The sequence below is a fragment of the Ascaphus truei genome, chromosome 16 (assembly GCF_040206685.1).
Source record: "Ascaphus truei isolate aAscTru1 chromosome 16, aAscTru1.hap1, whole genome shotgun sequence".
Taxonomy (NCBI): domain Eukaryota; kingdom Metazoa; phylum Chordata; class Amphibia; order Anura; family Ascaphidae; genus Ascaphus; species Ascaphus truei.
This window is the reverse complement of record NC_134498.1, coordinates 32,981,341-32,993,732: the sequence shown is the minus strand read 5'-3', so window position 1 is coordinate 32,993,732 and position 12,392 is coordinate 32,981,341.

Sequence of the window (12,392 nt, the reverse complement as noted above, 5' to 3'; positions counted from 1 at the left end):
GAATGATAATATAGTTGGTGCACTTAATGGATGTTACCTGCCGAGCGCTCCTGCGCTCGGGCCCGCAACAGACTTCGCAAAGGATCCGACGACGCAGAGCTGCCTGTGGTACCTTCCGGGGCGATCCCACCCGGATGGCTGATGATATGCCTGAAGAGGTCTGGTCCCAAACCTCAGGGGTGGTATCTTGACAGTCTCTGGGTCTTTAATAACTTCTCTTACTAATGTGACATGTTCCTATTCTAGGGCCTGTCCCTATATTAAGTCTGACTGACTGTGATTCAGGGCCTATCTGGGCCTGGGGGTATTCGGGCCTAGTGTAGAGGCTACTTGCCTCTCTACACACACGGAGCTCCTACCTCTTCCCCTTCCCGATCTTCTCTGACCAGCGTGCTCCCCTGCGCAACCTCCTATATCTTCCTGCCAAGATCCTGTCACCCTATTGGCTCCCTGGCGTCACCTGGTCTGGCTGAGGCTCATGGGACTTGTAGTCCCATGCTCTAAACCTCCTCTGGTTGGTCCGTGCTTTGCGCGCTACCACAACCACTTCCTGCGCATGCGCGATCTCTCTTCTGTTGCCGTCGCCTACGGGACTCACTGCCCATGCGCGAGTACCAAAATGGCGGCGCCCTGAACACTCGGGCCACAGTGGAGCCTCCGGTGCACCGGAGCGCTCCCTGCACGCCTTGCAACCTTCCCTTACTCTCCCATTGCAACGAAGATAAGGGTGAACCTGGGGGACCTGGGCTACATATAATAACTAGAATTGATGTTACAGGACAGGCTTCATTTCTTAGAAAATGTTGCTTGAGTGTCAAATTTCTGATAAATTTGTGTAGATCAGAAAAGAGTTGAAACCCATGCGGGCCACATGTCTTAGAAAAGGAAAGACCTCTCTGTTCCTCAGTGAGTGTAACTGTAGATACATGCAAATAATCCTACTTTGTTTGGGAGTGTGCAGTTTATATTTTAATCCAGAACCATATACATTTTGTAAACCTTACTACACTATGAGTGCGCCTTTTTTTTGTTTGTCTTTTTTCTAGATATATATAAAATATATATATATTTATATATATAAATTTGAAATCTTGGTTGTGAGTGTCTGTAGATCATTTGATTTGTCCGTCGGTCGCCGGCCCTCCCACGGCTCTCATTGATCAGTGTGTCTCGCCCCCCCCCTGTGTGTCCCGCCCCCCACGGCTCTCATTGGCCGGTGCGCTCTAACCCAGGGGTCCCCAACCCCCGGCCACACTGCTACTGCTGCCTGAGGAAATGCTCCCTGGTGGTGGTGGTGTCAGCTGTTGCTTCTGGGGGAGGCTTAACTGAGACGTGTGAGTATTTGCCCCAGCTCCGTTTTTTACCCCCCCCCCCCCCCAGGTCCGTTTTTTAACCCCCCAGCTCTGTTTTTTGACCCCCGAGCTCCGTATTTGACCTCCCCCCAGCTCCATTTTTGACCCCCCCAGCTCCGTTTTTGCCCCCCCAGCTCCGTTTTTGACCCTCCCAGCTCCGTTTTTGACCCCCCCAACTCCGTTTTTTCACCACCCCCAGCTCAGTTTTTCACCCCCAGCTCCGTTTTGGAGCATCCCAGCTCCGTTTTTGACACCCCCCAGCTCTGTTTTTGACACCCTCCCGCTCCGTTTTTTGAACCCCAGCTCAGTTTTTGACCCCCCAAGCTCCATTTTTGACCTCCCCAAGCTCCGTTTTTGACCCCCCAGCTCTGTTTTTGACCCCCCCGCTCCGTTTTTGACCCACCCAGCTTCGTTTTTGACCCCCCTGACACACACAGTTACACACACACACACAGTGACTGACACACACAGTGACAGACACACTGACAGACACAGTGACACCCTCCCTTCCGCCCTGCCTTCCCCCTCCTGCCCCTGCCTTCCTCCCGCCCTGCCTCCCCCCCCTGCCTTCCCCCCCGCCCCTGCCCTCCCCCCTCTGCCTTCCCCCCCACCCCTGCCTTCCCCGCCCACCCCTGCCTTCCGCCCGCCTTCCCCCCCACCCCTGCCTTCCCCCCCCACCCCTCCCTTCCCCCCCACCCCTGCCTTCCCCCTCCACCCCTGCCTTCCCCCCCACCCCACCCCTGCATTCCCCCCACCCCAACCCTGTCTCCCCCACCCCACCCCTGCCTTCCCCCCTGCCTCCCCCCAAACCCTGCTTTCCCCCCCCACCCCTGCCTTCCCCCACCCACCTTCCCCTCAACCCCTGCCTTCCCCCCCTGCTTTCCCCCTCACCCACCCCTGCCTCCCCCCCCCCACCCCTGCCTTCCCCCTCCGCCTTCCCCCCCACCCCTGCCTTGCCCCCCACTTTCCCCCCCACCCCTGCCCCCCCCAGCCTTCTTCCCCCCCGCCTTCCCCCCCACTCCTGCCTCCCCCCCACCCCTGCCTTCCCCCCGCCCCTGTCATCCCCCTGCCTTCCCCCCCCACCCCTTCCTTCCCCCTGCATTCTCCCCCCCACCCCTGCCTTCTCCCCCCCCCACCCCTGCCTTCTCCCCCCCACCCCTGCCTCCCCCCCCCACCCACCCACCCCTGCCTTCCCCCCACCCCTGCCTCCCCTCCCACCCCCCCTGCCTTCCCCCCACCCCTGCCTCCCCTCCCACCCCCCCTGCCTTCCCCCCACCCCTGCATTCCCCCCCCCCCCCCCCCCCCACCCACCCCTGCCTTCCCCTCCCCCAAACACACCTGCCTTCCCCCCCCGCCTTCCCCCCCCCAACCACCCCTGGTTTCCCCTCCCCCTGCCTCCCCCTCCCCCACCCATACCCCTGCCTTCCCCCACACCCCTGCCTTCCCCCCACACCCCTGCCTTCCCCCCCACACCCCTGCCTTCCCCCCCACCCCTGCCTCCCCCCCCCACACCCCTGCCTACCCCCCACCCCTGCCTTCCCCCCCACACCTCTGCCTCCCCCCCCCACACTAACAACAGATGCTAGATGGCGCTCTACTAAACCCAATAAAACAGTGAAGTGAATCAATAAATCAATAAAACAATATAGTGATATAATAAAGTGAATAAACAAATCAAATAGTGATAAATAATCAATATGTATAAATCGTGAATACAAAGGTAAAAGAACCACTTATCACTCGACCCTGCAGAAAAGACTGTTTCAAAAGTCTGAAGATGCACTGTAGATCGAATTCCAGGGGAGCGTCGTGGATACCCAAAAAAGAAAAATATATAATAGTGTAATACAGTAACACAGTGGTAATCAAAATATAAGGGGTTGCCAAATCACTACTCACAAACGAAGTAGATTTAAAAGTTTTCCCAACATATTGTAGCCCACATGGGCACTCAATGAGATACATAATATAGCTGGTTCTACAAGTTATGTGTTTATTAATAGTGTACTTTCTTTTAGTTACATTCGAAACAAATTCATATTTATCCTGGGCTCGATGAGCACTAGTCTTGCACGTAGTGCATCCAAAAAAGCCTTTGATATTCGGCAACCATCTACTGGTTGTAACATTATTTTTAGACAATGCACTTGGTGCAAGGTGATCTTTTAGTGTTCTTGCCCTTTTAAATATAATCACTGGCTTATCTGGAACCATATCTCCTATAATTTTTAATTATATGCCAGTTTTTATTTACAATGTTAATAATGCTACCGGCTTGTCTGTTGTAATTAGTGATAAAAGAAAAATTAAAATAATTTTTATCTTGTTTTTGTTTCTTTACTACATCTTTTAATAAATCATCTCTGTCTATATCTTCTACCATTTTAATTGCTTGCTGAACAATATGCCTATCATAATTTTTATCATAAAATCTTTCCTCAAGAAATTTGGTTTGAAGCTTAAAATTGACGTCATCTGTACAATTTCTTTTTAATCTCCTAAATTGCCCATATGGCACATTCTGAAGCCAGTTTGGATGGTGACAACTAGTTTGTAATATATAATTGTTCTTATCAACGTCCTTGAAATGTGTCATAGTTTTAATGGTACTTTCTTCAATGTAGATCACCAAAACAAGAAAATTAATTTTATTTTTGCTGTAATTACAGGTGAATTTCAAATTTAAATCATTATCATTAATATATGAAATGAATTTTAAAAGGCTCCCTTCATCTCCTCTCCAAATAAAAATGACGTCGTCGATAAATCTCCGCCATAGGACCAAATTCGCACCCAGCTCCGCAATCGACCAAATATGGTTCTCTTCCCATACTGACATGAAAAGATTTGCGTAGCTGGGGGCGAATTTAGTGCCCATGGCGGTACCACATTTTTTTAGATAAAAACTTTGTTCAAACCAAAAATAATTATGTTTTAATATAAACAAAATGCTGTCTAAAATAAAATTGGATTGTTCATGGGTCATATTAAAATCCTGTGATAATATCTTATCAATTGCCTCAAAACCTTGCTGATGGCTGATGGATGTATACAAGGATGTAACATCACCTGTAACGAGATAAAAAATCATCTTCCCATATCTGTCCTTTGTGTTCTTAAAATATCTGTGGTATCTTTTATATAGGATTTTTGAATCTTAACGTATTTCTGAAGGAAAATATCTACATAGGCTGATAAATTAGAGGTAAGGGAATTTATACCTGCTATGCTGTAGGATCTTTAGGGAGTTTGCAATATGTAACTGTATCTCCCAAGATTCTTTCAGATTCTTTAATATAATCTTCTCTATTTAGTACGACTACCCCTCCCCCTTTATCAGCTTGTTTTAAAACTATTTGTCTTTCTTCAGTTAATACCTTTAAAGCTTCTCTTTCTGGTTTTGTTAAATTATTAGAAAAGGGAGAATTTTTTGACATTAGTTTTTCAAAGTCCTTCACAACCAGATCAGAGAAGACCTCCAAATTTCTACCCTTACAATGACTAGGATAGAATTTAGATGGCATTTTAAGACCTGAGTGGATCACTTTTTCATTTCTTTCTAGATTAGAAACACCTCTGATATTTTCATCGGTTCTAATTTCCACCTCTGTAGATTTAAAAAATCGTTTTAAAGTCAATATCCTCCAAAAATTTTGAGCATCAACAAACAGGCCAAAATTATTTGTACCTGCTGTTGGTGCGAATTTTAATCCTTTGGAGATAATCTCTTTTTCTGGTGTGGTTAAAACCTTTGAACTTAAGTTAAAAATATTATGTGCCTTTCATTTTCTGGGGATTTTCCTTTTTTCCTTTTCTTCTCTTTCCTCGTTTTCCTCGTTTCTTTCTCGCTTTTTTGTGTACTTTTTGTTCAAAGGGGGTTCTTTCTCCCTCAATGGATAAAATCGATTGGAGGACCCCCCTTCCCCTAAAAAATTATTAGTATCATTTTTAGAGTATTTGGAGAAAATGTGTTCTCTTTTTTCCTCTCTTGTTGTGACTCTGTGTGTATCAGTTCTTTCAAAATCTGAATCTTCACTGTCACTCCTCCTTCTCATTTTTTCACTGTGGGGGTTGGATCTTGGAGGTACTTCCGCGGGTCTTGGGGGAGACTTTCTGCGTTCGGACCTCCAATTCCCCCCCCCCCCCCACACCCCTGCCTTCCCCCCCACACCCCTGCCTTCCCCCCACCCCTGCCTTCCCCCCACCCCCCTGCCTTCCCCCACCCACACCCCTGCTTTCCCCCCACACACCCCTGCCTTCCCCCTACACACCCCCACACCCCTGCCTTCCCCCCCCCCACCCCTGCCTCCCCTCCACCCCCCACCTTCCCCCCCCCACCCCTGTCTCCCCCCCCACCCCTGCCCCCCCCCCCCCCACCCCTGCCTTCCCCCCCCCACCCCTGCCTTCCCCCACCCCTGCCTTTTTAAGTTTGCTGCACGTTTAAAACCATTTGTTTTGTTATTTACACAGTTAAAGAGAGTGCTGGCTCTTCTATACCCCTGGCATCATTTTGTTTGTGCCATTCACCTCGGACTTTGCTATTAGTTTGGAGTGCGATTCGTTCCTCACCCCGTGTGTGCGTATGTATGTCTGTATGTATGTATGTATGTGTGCATGTATGTATGTATGTGTGTATGTATGTATGTATGTGTGTGTGTGTGTGTGTGTGTGTGTGTGTGTGTGTGTGTGTGTGTGTGTGTGTGTGTGTGTGTGTATGTATGTATGTGTGTATGTATGTGTGTGTGTGTGTGTGTATGTATGTGTGTGTGTGTGTGTGTGTGTGTGTGTGTATGTATGTATGTATGTATGTGTGTGTGTGTGTATGTATGTATGTATGTATGTATGTATGTATGTACAGTATAAACAACACAGAAAGGACGAAACATAGGAAAACACAGTGAAGCAGGCTGCATCTTTGAGGAGCTGCTGTAAATACAAGCAGAATATTTGGAGGTTAGTGAAGAGGTTAGCCCCAAATAGGAGAGGTCCTCTTGAGAGCGCACCTAGCTGTCATAACTGATACAACTTAACCTTTAATGGTCTAATAAAATAAGCCAAACTGTTAAAATAATTACTGGTGAGATGATGAAGTAATTAATTAAAAGTGTGTGTGGGGAGATGGCAGGGGAGTATAAATTGCATAAATCAAGCAGGGAGCCTTTTTTTGTAGCAGCAGCATGAAATATAATCAACTTGCCGCAGTAAATAAAGACGTTCAAATTCACTCAATAGAGATATCCCCCTGTGTGGCGTGAGGGAGTGCTGGACTCTCTCACCGCTAGGTTACTCTCTGGATTCACAGTGGTAATGTGGAAATAATACATGAAAGCTGAATGAGATCAGTGCTGTGGGTAAGTGCTATTTAATTCTGAAACTTAGTAGTTGCAGTTAATTGGAGTCCCCTCAGCATTAACCCAGTAAACGATTAGTCTGGAAGCTAGTTCTACTGCTTTCCATAATTGACCAAAGATAACGAGCTCAACATTACGGTCGTTAGTACAGTCTGAAAGGAGATCGGTCATGTATAGGTGGGTACGGCAGATACTGTAGCGATGTGAGCTGAGGTCTGGAAGGCAGCGAGTGTACTGTAGCTAAACCTGCAGTTGCTGTTCTAATAGCCGGTTTAATGCCTCATGTCATCACAGTTTCATAGCGAAGTTCTCTGAAAGTTAAAAGTTAGAGATAACGCCTGTATCGACATCCAGCAGCCTGGGGGAGAGCGGTGCTGAGGGAGAGGCAATGGCTGATTGAATGTGAAACTTTGTTGCTGCAGTTGATTAGAACCGTTCCAATAGAAATACTAATGACTAATGTATCAATTCCCTCTTTTTTTTCAACCTTTTTTTTAGTAAAGGAACCCTAGCATTAGATTGTGAAATTCTGGGAAACCCTCTCCCCACCTCCCCCTTCCCATCCAACCTGCCTCCTCCCCCGCCATCCAACCCTCCCTCCCCCCAACTCCCCGCCATCCAACCCTCCCTCCCCCCAACTCCCCGCCATCCATTTCTCCCTTCCCCCCGTTTCGTCCATCTCTTCTCCCTCCCCTCTGTTCCCCTTTACAATCCCTCCCTCTTCCCCCCTTACACTCTCCCTCTTCCCCCCCCCATTCTCTCTCTCCATCCTCCTTACGCTCTCCCCCCCCATATGCTCTCTGCCCCTTACACTCTCTCCTTCGCTCTTTACCCAGAACTCTCCTCCCCTCATTCTCCCCCTCTCTCTTCTACCCTTACACTCTCCCCCTTTCTTTTCTACCTTTTTTCTTCCCTGAGGGGCAGCCTGTTCTCCAAGGTCACGGCGACCTTCCCTTTATCTTGCCTGGAAAGTATTTCTGATCAGGTAGCCACAATTTTATTTTCAGGGCCTCAAGCGCGAAGTATACAGATAATATCTTTAAAAAAAAATATATATATATAATATAGGAACCAGCACACGTGAAATTGAATAAATGTCAAATACCTTATTATTGGACCAAGAAATACTTGATATGTTACAAGATTTACGACCTCAGAGGGTTCTTCAGAGGCTATTATACTGTATACAGTTTCCTAGTGAGATATCTAGTTACAATGGATATGGGGAGGAAGTGAGATGAAATGATAATGATGCTGGCAGCTAGTGTGAAAATGAACCGAGAAGGCCTAAGAAGCCACACTAATGTAATGTAATGGGGACCTGGACAATCAGGAGACACAAGAGTAAGATGTGTGTGTGTGTGTATAATCAGGGATGGGAAAATCCTAGGCGCTTAAACTGTATCCCCAGGCGCCTGTGCTCTTACCTATCAGTAACCACCGCGACCGGCAACAGCGATCCCAGCATGAGCGGTACATAAGAATAATATCCCTGGCACACATTTCCTTTCCCCAAAGTCAGGGGTTTGCAAATGCCATGGATGCACTCATCACAACAGCTTGATTTGTCGGGACACGTTTCATACATCCCCACTGTGGCAAAAACCATGTGATTAAACAGACTGAGCTGATCTTGAAAATCAGTTGTATATCTCAATACGCGTCCCTGTGGTAAAAACGACGTGGGGAAGAGCGATCGCTGACTAAAGGAAAGACGGGCATTGCAGCGTTCCAGCACCGGGACTGCTATCGGGCAAAAGCTCACACCAACCTGTGGCTAGCCAGTTTGTGGGCTACAATCCATTGCAAGCCAGCGATGCATGCCTACAGAGTGAGTGAGATGTCCTCCGAGAGGAGGTGACATGTCTTTACTACTGCTCAGATGCAAAGCATTTTGGATATATACCTTAGACACCATGTAGTCTTAAGCCAGGGGTGAGCAAACTTTTTACACCGAACCAAATTTATATGACCTTTTTTTATTAATCGGTATAACATTTTTGAAACAGTAAAATATGACAAATGTTATTGGTTTGTTTTTAAATAAATCAGCATAGTGGTATAAGATAATACCGACTGCAATTTTTTTCTCCCTTCCCCCATCCTCTCCCTGATCCGTTCTCCCCTCCTCTTCCTCATCTCGTCTTCGTCTCATCTCCTCTCACCCCTCCTCCTCATCATCTCAGTTCTCTCCATCTCTTCCTCTTCATCTCAGCTCTCTCGCCCTCCTCCTCCTCCTCATCATCAATTCTCTCATCAGCTCTTCCCCCCTCATCATCAGCACTCCCTTTCTTCATCAGCTGTCTCCCCCTCCTCCATGCCTACCTTTAAAGCAAGGTGGTGATAGAGGCGGGCTTCGGGAGATAACGGCGATGGGCTTCCAGACTTAAGCAGAGGAGCAGCTGGTAGAGGAATTAGGAGTTGCACAGAGGCAGAGCAGGACCGCCGGAGAGGAGCGCGCCCCAGTGGTCCGATCCTGAAGTATTTCTTACTTCCGGTGTTGATGCTGCTAGAGCGTGCTCTTCCCCGGCTGTCCTGCTCTGCCTACATGCAAATCCTAACTCCTCTGCCGGCTGCTCCTCTGCTTGAGGCCACGCTAAAGGTGGCGGTGTCGCTACATGCGCGCGCACTTCCGGGACTCTTACCTGATTCCCTATTGTAGTTGCTCAAGTGCCCGCGGCGCTGTAGCGCGTCGACGCTGCTACATTTTGGCCCGACAAGTAAATCTGTGATTTCGGGCTGCAGTCGCGTGACGTCAGCGTCATGTGAGCAGGTTCAGCCAATGAGGGCGAACCACCTCCGTGATGCGTCCATGACCCATTCTCCAAGACCCCGCCATGCCCCCGATCGCCTCCCCAATCTCCTGCAGCCTAGTGCACATATCACTGGGGCTGTAGGAGTGCGCGCGGGGCACGCACAGTAGTGCGCGCCCACGCTGCCACCATGAGTTCGGCCTAACTCTGGCGGCCTGCCGCCGCTATCAGCTCACGCCTCTATCACCACCCTGCTACACTCTGCACCCCCCCCACCTACGAAATGTTGCGCCACCCCATTTCGCGGTCTAAGCAACGTAATGTTAACCTATCGCTATCTTTACTGCTACACTATTTATAAAAGGAACAAATGAGGTGCAATCCGTTGATCCTAGAGATATTTTCAAGGTACCGGTGGTGTGTGAGAGATGCACGCCCACCAGTAAACGGATAATGCAGAAATAAATGGTGGGTATTTATAATACTTAGGACGGAGTGTGGGAGTACAGAGAATTCAGAATTACATAAATAAACCATTGGCAGAATTGTGTATGTGTGTTGTGTATATGTGTGTATGTATGTATATCTTTATTTATATAGCGCCAACAATGTACTCAGCCCTTCACAAAGACAATACAGAGAATTATAATAATACAATAAGTGAGACAATAGAAAAGGAAATCCCTGCCCCGGAGAGCTTACAATCGAAGTGGGATCTTGGGAGACAGTTACAGCAGGTGAGGGAATAAGTGCAGTAGATGGCAGTGCTTGGCCACAATGGTTGGTAGGAGTGACTGTGTGTGTGGGACAATAGCCATGAGTGCAGGCTGTTGGGAGGCTTCTTTTACGATGTGCGTTTTAAGGCTGGTCGGTATTAAATTAGATGGGTTAACACCATTAGCAGGGAAAGAGGTGGCAGGGAGGTGTGGGTGAGAGCAGGTGTGTATATGGCTGGGTCTAGGATTAGGAGAGATATCCCCCGCAGCAAGAAAGAGGAGGTAGACAGAGGAGAATAGAGGATTTGTGGGGGTGCTTTTTATTTAGGGGTGTAGAAGTTGTTGGGAAAGAGATGTGTAAATAGTGGTGCAGTGTATGGGCACAGGCATAGATGGAGGGGAGGAGCGATGAAGAAATGTGGTCAGAGGGGAGTGGGGAAGTTGGTGAGAAGAGAAAAGTTTACAAAGGAGTGAGTGAAAAGACAGCAAATCGGGATGGCATAATTAGAGGCCGGGAGAGAGGCAGGAGGTGAGAGTTCCCAGGTATTGAGATATCCGACGGGTCGGGGGAACAGTTGCTGGGTCCCAGCCCCGTAGGCGCTGTTCTGATTGGGCGGTTTGAAGTTCCCACTCTAGTCTTAACCCGCCCCTGTCACACCTCCAACTCTGATCGGCCATCACAGGTGAGTCCTCGCTCTGCTGTCATCTTGATAAAGGTCCAATCGGGAACCAAAACCTTGACTCAATTACTATGCTTTAATTAAGAAATATCCAAGTGTGTAGAATATTTATTATTGTGTGTGCTTGTTTGTGTGTGTGTGTGTGTGTGTGTACATATACACTGTCTTGTTCTATTCTGCACCTTACTCGTGTCCCTGATTGTCTACATTCCCATAACATTACATCAGTGTCAGCTCTGTTCATTTTCACACTAGCTGTCAGCATCCTTAACATCTCATGTCACTTCCTCCCCATATCCATTGTAACGAAATATCTTTCTACAAAACTGTATGTAATATCCTCTATTTCTATATTTCTGCCACGCCTGATGAAGAACCTCGAGAGGTTCGAAAGCTTGTCACAGATCAACTATTTGTTGGTCCAATAAAAAGTATCACACTATCTACTCCTTCTCCGTGCTTTGTCATTTCACCATATGGAAGAAAGGACCAGCACGGCGCCCCACCTATCTTTACCCGAACCATGTACTGGAATGGATCGACGTTTTGGTCCCCAATGGACTTTTCTCAAGATCAAGTCAATAGTCAGCTGATTGCACCTAATATATTATAATCCCCAATGACCAAAATGATAGCATTGGTGCCAAATGGCGTCAGACTGGTTGATGAACATAGGTGAGAACAATAAAGTGGTCCAAAAAATCAATAACTTCCCTTTATTATTCTCAACAGATCTTCACCGACCCGTCTGACGTCATTTGGCGCTAATTTTACCATTTTTTCCCCACTGACAATTATTGTATATTTTGTGTTATCAGCTCACTGTTTGCTTGGTCTAGGGCAGGGGTGCGCAAACTGCGGGGCGAGGCGCTTACAGAGGCCTCGCGCTGTTCCCCAAAGCATTTAAATTTAATGCTGGGGGAATGCGCGAGGCCTCTGTAAGTCCTCTTACCTTGTCTCCGAAGGCGCATCGCTATAGCAATGCGTGGCATCGTGTTTCCATGGCAGCGCGACATCACATGGCCCTGCTGTGTCATTTGACGCTGGAGACAAGGTAAGAGGGAGGGGAAAAAGTTTACGCACCCCATGTGTAGGGAATGGTTCCCCTGGGGACCTAAACGTCGGGCTAAATGTTTGCTTGTTGGACTTAATAAATAAAAAAAAATTCTACTACTGTGCTGGTATTTTGGATCATAGCTGTGATCCTTATAGACTCAGTTACCCTCTTTTTACCGTGCACCACATCTGCCTGTACAGGCACCCTACCTAGTGTGTGCGGCCATCTTGCCTCGCTATATATAAAATAGCAGTGGACTGGACATACCGCAAGTAGAATTGACCATCGTTGGAACAAGATAATAACTCGACTGGAATCCAAGAGAGATTAAAAGACCAAGACAACAACTGGTCTATTATCCACACCCCCAAGTCACTATTTATACCTATATGCAGTAGCTTGTGGCCACACCTAGTGCACCCCAATTGCACTTAGGTGCATGTGCATTTGCACATTTTTTTCAATTAACCAAAAGTAAGATGG